The following is a 16,101-nucleotide window of genomic DNA, read 5'->3' on the forward strand; positions in this document are numbered from 1 at the left end:
AATGATCTTGGAAAGAACAAAGTGAAGCTTGAGTGAAGATGGCCTCCTTGTTCAGATTTTTCTGGGTACTCCAAGCTTTTACAGTTCTGTAGCTGCTACTTTTCACAATGGAAATCTAGTAATAGAAGCAAAGCTAGTATGAGGTAAAAGTAAAGAGGATTTGAAAGCTCAGTGGAAAAATATGAGATGATGCTTTTAGAGATGCCGGGAAGGCAAAGGGATGGTTGGGACCTATTTTACAGAGGGGGTGGGGGGACGTCCTCTTCTATGCTTACTCTAGAGGCGTGTTCTGTAAGGGCAGAATTCCCTTCAAAAAGCCCATACTCAAGAATAGCACATTTAAACTTGCCTCCTTTTAATTTGATCTGAATTTCTTATCATAGATGTTCTCACAATATCGTGGTAGAACAGTAAACTCCAGAACTCAGGTTTCTTGAGTGCTCTTTCCTGCCCTGTAACATTCTGTCTCAAACCCCTTGGACAATGTGCTATTCTGCTTATCAGGCAAAAGACAAAAAAGTATAAAACCAAAAATGGGACTCTGAACGCTCTTGGGTGATTAGTTTTAAGGAAGAAGAGTGCTCTTCTAAGACTGCCTCTGCAGCTCGGAACTTGCTCGAGTTCAGTGTTACAGCACGCACTTGACGGTTTTAGTAATGCTGTGATGCGATGTCTTCAAAACAAACTCCCGCTAACTCCAAAGGAAGTCATGCCCATAGGAAGAATATACTGAAAAATGATGCATAAATTGTGAACTATTCCTATTTTGGGTCTGATCCCTGAGCAAAATCTCCCTGACAGAGCTTGGCTTCATATCCAGTATCTTTGGTTTTCAGGCCATCGTTCTGCAAAGGTAAGGGCTTTTAGCATTTGAAACTGTAGGCAGATGACGGGGAACGGCTGCTGGTAGTGCTTTAAAACAGTTAGTCATATCCAGCTGGTGTAAGTACAATAGACAACCATTCTCATGGGAAGGGCTTTGCATTTTAAGCTTGCTCAGTCCAAGTGTCTCAGGTAGTAAGGGCAGGTTTTTTTGGGTCGTATGTAAAAGGTCAGAAGGCTTTCCTCCGTTTCAAAAGACTGACAGGGTGTAAGCCAAGGCAAAGCACGGGTAGCGTCAGGCACACACTGTTTTCTAAAGGCTTTTAGAGGCTGTCTTCGTATGTAGTTTTGTTTGAGTCTCTCTGCTCTGCAAGAAGGGAATTGAAAGAGTTCACGTCCCTTCACGTTTAACTCAAAGGAGATGATTAGCTTCAGAGGGGAGATACCACTTTAGTTTGAGCCAATTCTGCCCTACTTGTGAAAGCAAGCTCAAAAAAGGCCAAAAGTTCTGTGATGCAAATTCTAGCACTGCCAGTTTGGGTTCCATTCAAATGTAAAGCACTGAGAGGCCGAGAAGTGTGGTTGTTGGTGGAAGATGCTCCAAGAAATAGACAGAGATGGCAGGGTCTCTTCTGCGTTCCGTCAGTCTTGAGCACTGGTGGCATTAGGTGAATCGTTTGAGTTAACAGCTATGGAAGCAATGGCGTTTTCATGCTTTAGCTCGGTGCCTGTTTTGTTGCAGGGCAAGCTAGACGGACTTTAGACTCTGGTTTATGCAGGTGAGACTTTGCTGGGGGTTGTTCTGCTCCGAAGATCTGTTGGCTTTGTAGCCTAACAGAAGCAAAAGCAACTTGAGTTAGATCAGGACAGAACCTCATGCATTAGCAGACTCTCTTTTAGTGACCATTGAGACCGTTTTGCTGTTGGCATTCCAACTTTTTTTAAAAAAGGAGACAAATTTTGCTGTATGTGTTTGGTTCTCAAACCTGAAGATTTCTTGCAATGTACTGTTAGTGTGTTGAGACGATAAAAGCGTGATGTGACATACAAAAGTTTGCTTTTCTATCTGTCAAGGGATTCTCTGAAGTGCTGTGTAATTACGTATTAATCCTTAATCCTTATGAATGGACTAGGGTTTTTTCCTGTGTTTCTCTTGTTTTCAGAATACACAGATGACAATGCCCTGATTCCTAAGAACTCATCGGTGATTGTCAGAAGAATCCTTGTTGGAGGAGTTAAAGCTACCAGCAAAACCTCTGTTAGGTAAGTATCCACGAACGATTGCATTCTTTCTAAGGGGTTTTGGTGTGATAGCTTTTTAAATTTATATTAGTTTACAGGGGCTTTCAGCTTGTATCTTTCTTGTTAAAGCTGCTGTTAATTTTTGTTGTCATGGGCTAGATTTTAATGTATCTGCCCCAAAGCAGGCTGACATTTTTAGTCCTGTTGGGACACGGGGTTCACACTCCACCAATTGTAACTTTTCAGATGCCTCTACTGGGTTTGTTCTTGGGGCTGATTGTTCTGAGAGCCATGGTCTCTACATGGATCTCCATATGGAGAAATTCCTTATTATATGTGTTTGCTTTTATTGCTTTTATAGTACAGGCAGATACACATTGTAGTGTCATCTTAGGATTTGTTCCCATCTCAGCAGAGCCTGCGTCTCAGTGTTTGACTATTTCTTGCATTTGGGCTGGAGGGTATTCTTACGGCCCAAATCTGGGTTTTTTGCATACTAGCTATAGAGGAAAGACCCAGGGTTGCCAGCTGGTGAGCAATGCAAACAAGAAGTTTCATTCATAAAGGATTCCTAGTAGTTTCCTAAAGACAAAGTCCGTTTAAGGCCAGAGAAAAAGAACAGTGTCCTAAAGCCTTTTGTGTGAGTACGATGAAGGAATAGTTAATCCTTTCCAAACTTGAAAGTCAGTAAGCAGTTGAGCAGGTTACCAAACGTTACTAGTTATCTTTCTAAGTCTGTTTTTACCCTAAGCCGATGTCTGTGCTCCAGGTTTTAATTCTGTATTCCTAAGATTTACGGAGGACAGAGAATCGGGTGTATTGATTAAAATTACAGATACTCAAATGCACTGCCGACTACAGGATTATTGCTGTCATTTCTGCATTCATACAGACCCGTTCTATGTCAGCTACATTAGCGTTGTTTGAATGGTCATATTTTCCGGCCTTCTTAAAGACATGCCTCTCCCCCACAATTAAAAGATGTTATTAAATTGTGGTTTTGCCATGTCTTTCTAGTGTTGGTTCTCAACAGAGTAGAGTGATGAGTTACAGCGTGTCTCGCACCAACAGTACAGCAGCATCCTGGTACTCATGAAGTGTCTGCAAGCAAAACCCCCTGAATTTATGTGGCTCTGCATGTCAGCTTTGGGCATGTTACTGCCGTAGTTGTTGCGGTGCTTTCAGGTACTCCCTAGTAATTCTGGAGGCCACAGAGTTGTGCTTCTAAACACTGGGGGTTAATTAAAACGTGTATGCTTAGTGCTGCGTTGTCAGTGCATCCTCCGTTTCTGATTGGACGGCACCCTCTCCTGGTATTGTAATGCTGCCCCACAATGAGAGGATAGATGCTGCTAGCTTCAAAGATCAGGTAAATACCTGTATGTGGGGATAAGGGAAGAATGGCACTGCTGTTCTAGCATTGACAATTCACCAGGCAGATGAGCTTTCTGCTCCTCCAGCTGGAAACATTGCAGAAGCCACTGGCAGAGTGGCTAAAGTTTGGGAATGATGAACGTATGCTGTAAGGGTGGAGAGGCCTTCAAAAATGTGTTACTCACTTTGTAATGTGTTCTTTGAGGTAAGTGGATGAAGAAACCATTGGGTGGTCATTGACAGTGTTTCCTTGTACTTGCTCCCCTTCGGGAGCTGTGTGGCTGTAATTGTGAGCCTGGTGGTGGTCTAGCAGTGGCAGGAAGCACGAGCCTTTCTCTTTGTACGTGAATTCCACAGCAGCCTTTGAATTGCCTCTGCGACACGGATCAATGAGTATGTGGAATCTCAGCAAGTTTTCAAACGTAATAAATGGTTCCTAAAATATTGTAGCATTTTCAAGATCATCTTAAAACAAATTCTGGCAATCGAGGCCGCTATTTTCTTTTGTCACGGGACTCCTCAATTGAACAAAATTCTAGAAACTGCTGTCAGGTGACATTTCTAGTACTATTTTGAATCAACATAGCATATGTAACACGTTTAGTGGCTAAATATGGTAGCCGTCTGAGCACAGTGCTTGGGCTTCCACAAAGACACGCTCTCGTAAAGACTCTGCTGCTGACATTTTTGTGATGTCTTTGTCGGATGACTGATTTCTGATTCGCTTAAGGAAAGGTGCACTTTGAAGTGTCTAGACCATCACTGTTCTTGCTTAGAAACTAAAGTACTGTGTATGGCCCTATTTGTGATACTAGGGATATACAGACTGGCTAACGTTACCTTCCTGTTTTGATGGTTGATTATTTAAGAACACAAAATATAGGACAGACATGATGGTTTTGTTACTTAGGTAGCAGAGACAAAATACCTGAGGACTTCCTCTTGTGCTGTTGTGTTCTGTATCTGTAAGTCTTGGAGTAATTTGTGACAAAGGTGAAATGTGATGTGGGTTTTGTTTTTCTTTGCACTGAGTGTACAAGAGAGAACAGTTTATGTATACGGATAAATTTCCACATTCAGTAGACTATCAGAACATAACATTTTGACAATCCGGTTTTATAATCTGGTTTTGCTGCTTGATGCTGGGCACAAGTGCTTTATTTTAAATTCTGATCACCTTTCTTTCTTCTTCTAGAAGTCGAACTGAGCCAGTGAGTGGAACATCAAAAGCGGTATGTAAAATCACAGTCTCACTTTTTTACGTTTGGAAAAGGAGCAGCATTTTTCTTCAGGTTTGAAAACACTGTCATTCGGCTGCTGAAATATAATTAAGTAACACAAGGAAATACTTGACTGGTAATGGTCTAGATCTTGATTTGCCACTTGGGTTGAATGCTATGCGTAACTACACATTTCAAAATAGTCCCTACAGCATAAAAATCACTCTTTGGTGGGTTTTATTTTTCATCTTTATTTTAAGTACTTCACTGCTGTGGTGTTAGGCATTACACTAACCCTGGACCGCTGGATCCGATGCCTTGATAAGCTGTTAGGATCACCTAAATCTAGAAACAGATGAGCTCTGGCTCTGTGTTCTGCGAAGAATGCAGTTTCTGATGCTCATGGAATAGTATCCAATCAACTTAAAATTGTAAGCTTTTTGTATGTAGGTCTAAAACCACTACGTCTTAATCTGACACCTGTAATTCGGTCACCGAGTGGTTCGAATTCCTTTTTGGCCATGAATGCATGAATGGCTCGCATTGTGAGTTTGAGTTAGTTTACTGGCCCAGTGACCCAAGTAGTTAATTTTATGCATTTATGTAAACCATGTTTATAGTATTTCATCTAATTCAGACGAGTTTTTATTTCTTGAAAAGGGTTATTTTTCTTGTTGTTTACTAGCATGTGCATAAACACAAATCACATGTTCCAAAAGAAGGTTAACGTTCTTTTCGCCTCGCGTCTTCCCTGGCGTGTCTGTGTCACGTTTCTGAGTAGCATCTCGCCATCCGCTAGCACAGATGTCTCCAAGAAAAGGAAAAATCCTGGAGTGGGAGGGAAGCCTCAGCATTAGCTAGAACTACTTAAAGTAAATGAAAGACGAAGCAGAAACGTTCCCTTCTAGTTTGCTCTGCCTGGACCTGATTTGGGTTGTGGGTAGCCGTGGGGAGGGTGGAAGCCTCGCATCGCTCTTTACAAATCCTCTCTCTCTCTCTCCCTGTAAAAGCACTGCAGCCTCGGATGCTTCTGGTGTTGGAGACACAATTAACTTTATTCTTAAAGCTAACTCACTCTTGGTTCAAAGCGTGGGCTTTTTGTTTCGGTTTGGTTTTTTAAGTACCTGTATTTCTGCATGTATTTCAAAGACGAACCTGGATCTTAGTGTGGGAGGAAGAAATCACCAAAAAGCTTGCCAATCACTGTTGAACAGTAAAGCAGCAAAATTAAAATTAGTCATGATTTTTTTGAACAGGATGCACAAAAGGTTTTACTTTGAGTATTTCTTCCTTGTCTCGCTCTTATATCAGCTGTCATTCTATACGTCCAAATTTGCGCTGCTGTCCTACTGTTACTACAGCCAAAGCAAGAAAGTGCCTCCGTTTTGGTTTAGTATTACTGTTTCGGTCACTGCAAGGATTTCTAGTTAGGGCTTGTCCTTAAAGGCTGCAGAAATGCAGCGCCAGGCCCATTGTTTTAGCACCGTCAGGCACAACTGTGATCCCTCCTGGCTGAATGTTTAGTTCAGCCAAGCAATCGGATTTTAGGAAACCGCTGTAATTTACACGTAACGTTCCAGCAGTGAGACTAGCCTTTTCCTCCTGTTTTTGGTGCCCTTTCCCACGTGCTTCATGTGAGTTTCTGTCTAGTCTTGTGTTTGAAATGGGAGTTAATAAATTCACTGTCGGTTCTTGGTTTTTGAGGGTTGCGTTGGCTGGTTGGGTTTGGATTTTTTCCCCCCGGTTCTTCTGCAGTATTACCTTAGGGCTGTGTACAAGTTTCATGGAGGTGTTGTTTCTGCTTGATTGATTTGAGGGACTGGCAGGAAATACTTCAGTAGAAATTTAGAGGGAAAAAAAAAGTCACGAGAATGTAGGATCATTGGAAGAGGAAGATGGCTGTTGGGCAGATGTACTAACTAGTACACGAATTATCTATCGCCTGCGTTTGATAACTGTTTAGTAGAAAGGAGTGCTATCGCCACCTTTAAGAAATCAGACTCTTGCCTGCAGGCCATATAATAACTGCTCCCTAAAAAAATACCGGAACTACTTAATAGTTTATGAACGGTTATGTTTCAGTTCCTGGTCAGTACAGGACTGTTTAATGCCAGACTCCAACAGAGCACCTTCCCACTCTCTGAAAAACTGCAAAACGATGGTGATTGTGCCTGCCGTGAGAGAGCACGGGCCTGTTTTGCGCATGGGAAAGAGAGTGGCAGACGGAGCATGAAGCTGTTGGCCCAAATCTGGGTGTGCGAAGAGCTGAGCCACACACGGAGTGGAGACGGGTGTTTATTTCGTGTCTGCGCAGAGGTGGGGGCTGGGGGGAGCTCCACAAAGCTAGCACAGCTTGGCTTACACATTGTAAGCTTTTATATTTTACAAAAAGCGACTCATTGGCAGACTAGACTAATTTCTCACACTTCCCAAACTGATTTGGGTAGTATGGCTTGTGGTCTAATAAAATACAAGGAATCAGTTTTCTCAGTGTCTGCTCTGTCCTGGTAAACACCTTTATTTCAATAACTGGAGCAGTAAATTTTTTTCTAGACTAGGTGGTGTGTTACTTTTCTGGCTGATGTTTTGGACTGGTGTTTTTATTTGGGTTTCGTGGGGTCTGGTGAGTTTGGCATTTTTAAACGTAGTGACAGGAGAGGCAGAGTTCACGTTTCGGGGCTGATATGCCGGTGCTTTATTTTGACAGGCACCTGCTGTCTTCATCCAAGTGTAACCGTGTGCATTTATAAATGATGAGACATGAACTGATTAATTTTCAAACTACAGCGAAGATAAGTTTCCTGTAGTGCTGCTTCCTTCTTGAGTAAACTTGAATTTATTTTCTGAATGCTCTTTAGCTGGAAATTGACAGCTTCCTTACCCCTTTGACTTTTAAGCAGTCGTGAGCATTTGAGAAGGGTCCCTCTCTGAGATATTCTGGAGCAGTAAGCTGATCTCAAAAGGGTTTGGTAATTGTAGTTTCTTCTCATTAACCTCATTAACCACACTCTTAAGCTGTCGTAGGTCTGGGCTTTGCTTTGAACAAATACAAGTTCCAGTGGGTTGGAAATGCCGCTTTCAGTGACAGTCAGAGGCTATAGTGCAGGCTTTGGGACTACAGTAGAGGTTAGCTATTGCCGTGTTTGGATTGTAGAACTCGACTGTGTGTTTCTTTTCTCGTGAACAGATTGGTGACTCTCCTGCATCTATTTCTGTGGCCCAGCTTACTAAGGTATATGAATATTCTCGTCAAATACTTAAAAAATAAAAAAGCATTTTCTTTGTACTTTTAAATCTTATACTGTCATCTGTATCTGGCTAGCACTTGTAATTTGAATAAGACTTTAATAAAATTTCTACTAATTTAAAATATTTACTTTAACTTTAAAATGTGTGTATATTTTGATACCATCCTGTAAAGAGTAGTTCCCATTTTGGAAGATAAAAGCAGATACCTTATCAGCCTCAAGATGATGTTGTAGTATTGGTCTTCTTCAGGACCCAGAGGAGCAGCACTTTAGCTGTCTACCGTTTTTGATAAGTTTTGTTAATTTTGCGTTGGAAACAAACACAATTTTTATGGAAGGCTTGATTTGTCTGTAAGCTGTGGACATTTAAGGGGGGTTTTGAACAGTCAAAATAGAAGCGTTTCTGTAACGTGGACAATTGCATCCCTATTTTTGAATTTCTAGGGATGGTAGTCACGGAACCATTCTTTGAATGCTGCACAATTTCATAAATTGTGGTATATGTACAGTGGAGAGCGCAATCTAATTTGGTTGAACGCAAACTGTGAATTGTGAAAATGTGCCCAGTTGTTTCTAAGATTATACCAATGTGTCTGTGTGGCATAATAGCAGATGTGTCCCTCTGAAACTGTTGTAATGCCATGTTTGGCTATGGAATCGCTTGCATTTTTGGCTCAATAACGTGTGACTTTGGCCGGGAGAGCACTAGTGATGGCCCTTGGTGCACAGACGTAGTGCTGTGCAATGAAATTACTCGTCTTGAAAGAGCACAAAGATTAGAGGAGGCAGGGCCTAATGCAGATGAGACAGTTCGTTCTTCTGAAAATAAAGGCCGGAATTCATTTCTAAGAAGGAGAGATCTCTTCCTGCTGGTAATGTCTTCCCTCTCTGACTGCAGAAATTCAATTGTGTACAATTGAGAAAAAAAAATAGTTTGGAAAGCAGCCAACAAAAGAAATTGGTCTCTGTTAGTGCTGTCCTTAAACGTGTCCTTGGTTCTGTAAACTCCTGTGAAGTTTTGCTCGAAAAAGTGAAAAACCGTCCAAGCGGTGTACACATTTAAGCTTTTGAGAGATTTTAACTATTTCAGAGAAATGCAGGAACATACCATAAAGCAGGTCAAAGCTGTTACTTACTCTAACCTCTTCGGTGCAGGCTGGCTTAGCATGGAGGCAAGGTGTTCAGAGTTCTCTGTTTTTTTATTACTGTGCATTAAACGCCATAATTGAATGTTGGTGTATTGCCAGTAATGTTTTGTGGGTTTTGGACGTGTTTTGTAAACCGTTTGGGTTCAGACAAATTAGTCAATGATCTCTAAAGTTTTCTGGAAATGTAAATGGCAGTGATTTCATAGATGTCGATCTGGATTATGTCACTGTTGAGCAAAAGCTGTGTATGTGAAACAAGCATTTAAGAAAATGTTGAAACTAGTTGGCTGCTTTTGTGCATGAATGCCATTAAAACCAAAACCATGAGTGGCTGATCTGACCGATAGGTGCTTGAAGGTCCAGATCACTGAGAGTCACTCCCTTAGACCCTGCTCGTATCTGGACTAGTGTGTAATTTGAACATTTGAACTAATACGTCTCTACTAATCAGATGGCTTCAATAATTTGAAAATCTGATTCTGCATAAGGTCGATATGACAATCTGTGTGAGCTTAACTGTGTTTCTAATGTGCCTGTCAAATAATTCCCTGACGCCATGTGTTGAATATTTGCATGTTTTAATTACACGAGCCTCTGGTTGCGTATTCATGCCATTTAACGTTAGTCACTGAACGTATGTGCGTGAGGTATGAACTCGGCCTTCCTACAGAGATGGTGAATCTAAGTTTCCCCAGTGACTGGCTCAGAGCCCTGAACTGAGATCTCCCTCTGAACTGTGCTTTGGAGGAGGAGCGGATTTGTGTCTCTTCTCGGAGTGGATGGTGAGCTAAGGGATATTTCACCCTTAAGGAACCTGAAGTTAAGGCAAAGGATGTCAGATGAGTTCAAACCACTGCTCAAGCCTTTGGAACATCCTGGCTATCTTCATTTAGGAACATAAGTATTTGAGTGAAGCAACCCTTCTGCTGGGTAAAAGGAGAGGATGAAAGGCTTTTGCCGCTTAACAGAATCACTGACAGATCACTTTAAGTGTGGGTCTTGAGATGAGACGTGCCTGCATTTCTTTTCTTAGCAGGACAAAAGTTTGGAGTCTGTTCCCAGAATTAAAAAGAGCACAGGAATTCCAAGGAGTTTCACGATGGAGGTGAAAGATCCCAAAACAAAGGGTGCTATGCTGACAAACACTGGAAAATACGCCATACCAACTATTAATGCGTAAGTATGGAATTAATTGGACTGACCAGAAACTGAAGGAGAGAAACCACGAGTGAATGTCTGAGTGGCAATGCAGCCGAGTTGGCCGGCATCTGTAATTGCAGGGGAGGAAGCATTGTCACCATATCTTAACCTTAAAATCTGCCATACTTTCTAATATGAAAACAGGGTGGTCCTACTGTTTGTGCCCCTGGAAGTTGGTTAAACGTGTGGTAGGCTGAGAATCTATTTCTGCAAAACATTTCCGTAGTGTTTACACTTGGAGTCGTTCTCTCAGAAAGCTCGTTTTGCATCTGGTTTATGTTTCAAAGGCTTCTTGCAAAATTTATCAAATTGGACTGTTGGGCTGAGATTTCCTTCCCCTCTGCCTTTTATCAAATCTCACGTGTGAAACAGACTGAAGTTTTCCTGTTGCTCCAAACTAAAAATGCTACTGTGTGCTGACAAGAGTGGTTCTCTTAAAAAGGAATCGGTAGCACTTCTGTTTTTCTGTCACGGATCTCCTTTGGTAGGAGCTGGAACATAGACTTCGTTCACTTATAAAATGCAATTACTCGAAGGCCAACTCTATCCTGAGCCTGCAATTTATATTTACCCTCTGGCAAAGGAGGGCTGGGATTCATTTCCCCTGATTTCTAGCCGTCAAAAAATGATTTTTCTAGTCTGAGCTAATTTCTTAGTTGATCCAATGAATGGTAGAGTTCTGCAGCAGGAAAATTGTTCCCCCCTCCCTTCTCTGGCAGTTGAAACTAAATGCCTGTGTTTTAGAAGGCTAATGCGGAGTGAGAATAATTCCATCCGTTATCTTCCTTTGATAAAATTAAAAGCTTGGAACAGTTTTCATATCCACATCTTTAACTTTTTTCTTTTTCCTTCCCCACCCCACCCTCCAGGGAAGCTTCTGCTAGAGGAAAGAAGGAAAAGCCGCCCTTTTTACCCTCATCCTCTGATGATCCGATTCCAGATGAGTTGCTGTGTCCCATTTGTAGAGATACGATGACCGATGCAGTTGTTATTGCCTGCTGCGGAAACAGTTTTTGTGGCGAATGTAAGTGTCACTCCCCTGATTGTTGATTCAAAACCTGATCTTCTGAAAGCAGAAATAGGAGAGAACTGAATGATTGTGTTACCACTTCTATTTACTACTTAAGTATCCCCTGAGTAGGAAAAGAATTTTCTCACATAAAGGAAAGAAAAATAAGGCAGAAAGCTTTTTTTGCTTTTTATGCATGTAGTTAAATCCTCTTTACACGCGGAGGAATGATTATGAGAAGAGTGCGTAATTGTGCAGGTGATTACAGGATTAGATAGTGAATGCATTTAGTGTCTTTCTCTCACACAAAATTATGTGGCCAACTCTGGTGACTTGCTGTGGTCTGCAACAAGCGGATAGTTAGGCATTTAATCCACATTCTTCTCCACAGGAGAGTTGATTAAAGCCGGCAGAACTCAACCCTACTATTGTTTTTTTGAGATGAGTTTTTTTCAAGAACCTTGAGGTTGGTGACTTGTCACCGTAGAGCCTGGAAAAAAAGAGGAGTTGAACCATCAAGACGCAGCCTGCCCTACATCTTCAAATGTTCAATAGTGAAGTACCAAAACTGCGTAGCTATTTACTGCATACTAGGAATTTTTTACACTCTGGAACGTTTATAGCTTGATGCTCTCAGGGCAAGAGCAGATTCACCCATTAAGCATATACGTCTTTTTATAAATGATTAGAACCCTCAACATTTCCTTCGTTTGGCTAAAAACTATTTTGGTGATTCTAATGATTCGCAGGTATTAGAACAGCATTACTGCAATCGGAGGAACATACGTGCCCAGCATGTCATCAGGCAGATGTTTCTCCTGATGCTTTAGTTGCCAACAAGTGCCTACGCCAGGTAACGTGATGACTTTGATGTAAACTGTTTGCATGAAAAGTCTATTTGTAAAAAGCTGAAAGGGAAGAAAATAGTACTTTACATCTCCTTAAGAAAGGCTAAATTGAATGAGGCTAAATTTACTTTTCAAATGCTTCATCTGTTATTACAGAAGCTTACACCTTTAGAGACAGTCTGGCAAATTCGGGTCACGCTTTTGTTTAACGTGATTGCCTCCCTTTCCAATTCGATGTTAACACAGAATTACTTTAAGTGCAGATACTCTGAGGTGCCAATTGTTACTGACACTGTTTAACGTCCTGTGTTTGTGTATCCGCACGTTGATTTATTTCAGGGTTGGTGGCATTTCCAGGAATACACCAGTAAATTTACTCTGTGGAGGTTTTTGTTCGCCTATCTACTGACGTTTCGTAGTACGTTTTTGTAAATGTTTTTCTGCCTCTAGGCTGTGAACAACTTCAAAAGTGGAACTGGCTACAGAAAGCGGATTCAGCAGCAACAGCAGCGGCAGCCGCCACCGCCACCACCTTCACCACCACTCGTGAGACAAGCAATAACCCGCAACCTGCAGCCTCTGCTCCGGCCAAAAATGTCCAGACAGCAGGCGCCACTAATGATTTCGTTAGCTTCTCTGGCTTCTCCTTCTGCTTTGGCATCGTTGGCCCCTGGTCCGACACCTGTGGCAGCCTGGCTGCCAGTAAGTCCCTCTTCTGTCATTGTCCCTGATCTCCCTCCAGCAGTGCCCCTACCTCTCCGTGCTGAAAAGCCAGATAGACCTTCTCGGTAAGTAAAGCTATAGAGCAACATGAATATGAAACGCTGAAGTTAGATTCTTCTTCTTGCACTCCTCTGCTAGCGAGTGACGTTTAGTGACATTCATTAGTGACATCAGTGACAGTTCCAGCTATTTTATTTTACTTTGAGTGAGGACACTTTGATAAGTTGGAAGTACACCTCATGCAAGAAGCTTCTCAGAAGTATTTGTTGTTTGGTTCCCCTATCAGTCGTTCAGTCCAGGTTTACCCCGAGAGAGGAACCTTTCTTCCCCAGGAGCCCTCTGATTTGAAGTGGCTAGGAATTCCTAAAGTAACCATTCGGTTATGTCAGACCTTCTTGAGTGCATTCATTTCTGTGTAGTACTGAGGATCTCATGTTCTCACGAAAAGTGTAAAACCAGCTGGAGGTAACATTGATCAGGTGTTTTCATGTTACTTTTTCCTACAGTATTTCTGCCATCAATGGGACGATAAGTCAGAGCCATCCTCAGTAGTCACAGGGTAGTCAGTGATGCATGCAGATTGGATAACAAACATTGAAACACTACATTTGAAGTATTTACAAACATGACAGTCTAACTTTGCAACCCAGTGAATTAATATGAAAACACGTGAAAAATCTGAACTCTAGTTTAGGGTTTATCTTCTTTCAGCTCGATGCCTTGAATGCAAACAGCCACTCTGTCCAGAAGGCTGTCAGGCTCCGCCGTACCGTTGAATACAGGGGCTCACAATTCAAAAGAACCTCTCAGGCAGCCTCCGAACTAGAACACAGCCGATTCCTAATAGAATTTCCGTTCTTGCATCATCCAAAACTGAGGTTCAGCATGTGGGTTATACGTACTCTAATCCTCCCATGTGCAGCCAGCTTAACAAATTCTGTTTCCAGTGAGCTGTCTCTTTGAATGCCGGTATTCCACGTAGACTTCTCTTCAGGGCTTCATGTGGAATCGCCCAACTTCCGATTGGTAGATCTGGTGAAGATTACTTTTTCTTTATTTGTTTCCATTTACAGTAGTCAGCCTTTTCTCACCTTGGACTTTATATTTTCAGTAGCACATCAAAACACTGTTTGAATAACAAAAATTCATGTTTTTTGTAGCGATGCTGATACTGTTATACCTCCTGGTGCTCTGGTGACTGCTGCTGAGCTTTCTAGATCTTCCTCTCTGTCAGTCAGCAGTTTGTTGGAAGAGAAGGTAAATTTTATTTCAACATATGCAGTGAGTCCTGTATTTTAGTAGAGCTCATTTTCCAACTGTTTGCGTTTTTTCACAAGGGCTGTCAGATTCCTGTACTAAGACAACCAGCATTACCAAGTCTTCTGGGCCCCCAAGGGCAATCAATGCCCACGACTGGTAAGTAACTAAAACTTTAGAGTTTCTTTTCGGAAATTATCATCTGATAAACTGAACGGGATTTTTTTCTGTTTCCTCTCCCCACTCTGAAAGGTCATCCAACGAGAGCCAGTACACCTCGCTCAGCGGGTGGCAGACCAGGCTGGGACCTGTAAGTGTTCTGCAGAAATTCAGTATATTACTGCTCGTAACCTGTTAAATGAGGCCGTAGCACGTAACTTAGATAACAGCTGATTTATAATGAGGTAAGTGTGCCCAGATAGCTGTGGAGAATACAAGTGGTAATTGGGAGACCTTATTGTGGCCTTCCAGTACCTGCAGGGGGCCTACAGGGAAGCTGGGGAGGGGCTGTTTGCAAGGGCATGTAGCGATGAGGGGCAATGGTTTAAACTAGAGCAGAGCGGGTTTAGATTAGACATGGGGAAGAAGTTCTTTACAGTGAGGGTGGTGAGACACTGGCCCAGGTTGCCCAGAGAGGTGGTGGAGGCCCCATCCCTGGAGACATTCAAGGCCAGGCTGGATGAGGCTCTGAGCAACGTGATCCAGTTGAAGATGTCCCTGCTGACTGCAGGGGGGTTGCACTAGATGGCCTTTAGAGGTCCCTTCCAACCCAACACATTCTATGATTCTGTGATTCTAATTAGTTTTGAAATGGCTTGATTTTAATTGTCTTTGACGAAGGGCATATGTGATGGCACTAAGATGATTTAAAGTAAAACTCCAGTACACGATTGAAAAGAGGACTCTGAAAAATTAACACTTTTTGAGGAAACTGTAAGTAAGTACATCTAAAAATGAAATACAATTAAAGAATCAGGTGGAAAGATGCCCTCTTGATTACTGGCTGAATCGGGCTGAAGAAATTGATTTCCCCATAGAATTCGGCCTCCAGCATTCTTTTTTTAACAACCTAGTTGATACTGATTGAGCAAATTATTGGAAAAGTCAACGTTCTTATATGATGACAATTTTGAATTCCTTCCATTTAGTCATCTCAAATAGCCAAGCTGCTTTCTCTCAGTTGGAGAGAGAGAGAAGAGTCTGTTTGATCTATTACTGCCGCGTCAAGTGAGTCCTCCCTTTTGGTATATATTTGTTCTAGACAGATTTTAAGGGTGCATTGTGTTTATAAAATCTTGAGGAAAAATGAAAACAAAAGCCAGGGTCCATGCCACAGATTATCTAAAAATCTCAAATTCAGTAAGCAAGAAAATAACAATTCGTGGGTGAGAACAGGCCAAATACATCATCAAGAGTCCACAACATAGGAAGTGTACGTGGAAGAAGTCCAAAGTCGTTTGAGAGAAGATTAGTTATTATTTGTGCAGTACTTTGAAGGTCAGAAGTGTGAAGTATGAAGTGTATCAAGGATTGGTAGAGGAGCGGTGGGCACTTGGCACGTGGGAGTCTCTCCTAAGCACGGGCAGCCTCCATCCACAGCTCGAAAGCTGCCCGGCAGAAAAGGACCTGGGAGTGTTAGTGGACAGCCAGCTTAACATGAGCCAGCAGTGTGCCCAGGTGGCCAAGAAGGCCAATGGCATCCTGGCTTGTATCAGGAATAGCGTGGCCAGCAGGAGTAGGGAAGTCATCGTGCCTCTGTACTTGGCACTGGTGAGGCCTCACCTCGAGTACTGTGTTCAGTTTTGGGCCCCTCACTACAGGAAAGACATTGAAGTGCTGGAGCGTGTCCAGAGGAGAGCCACGAAGCTGGTGAGGGGTCTGGAGAGCAAGTCCTACGAGGAGAGGCTGAGGGAGCTGGGCATATTTAGTTTGGAGAAGAGGAGGCTGAGGGGAGACCTCATTGCCTTCTACAACTACCTGAAAGGAAACTGTAGAGAGGCAGGGGTTGGC

Source organism: Rissa tridactyla, unplaced genomic scaffold (assembly GCF_028500815.1).
Source record: "Rissa tridactyla isolate bRisTri1 unplaced genomic scaffold, bRisTri1.patW.cur.20221130 scaffold_37, whole genome shotgun sequence".
In the NCBI taxonomy this organism is placed as follows: Eukaryota; Metazoa; Chordata; class Aves; order Charadriiformes; family Laridae; genus Rissa; species Rissa tridactyla.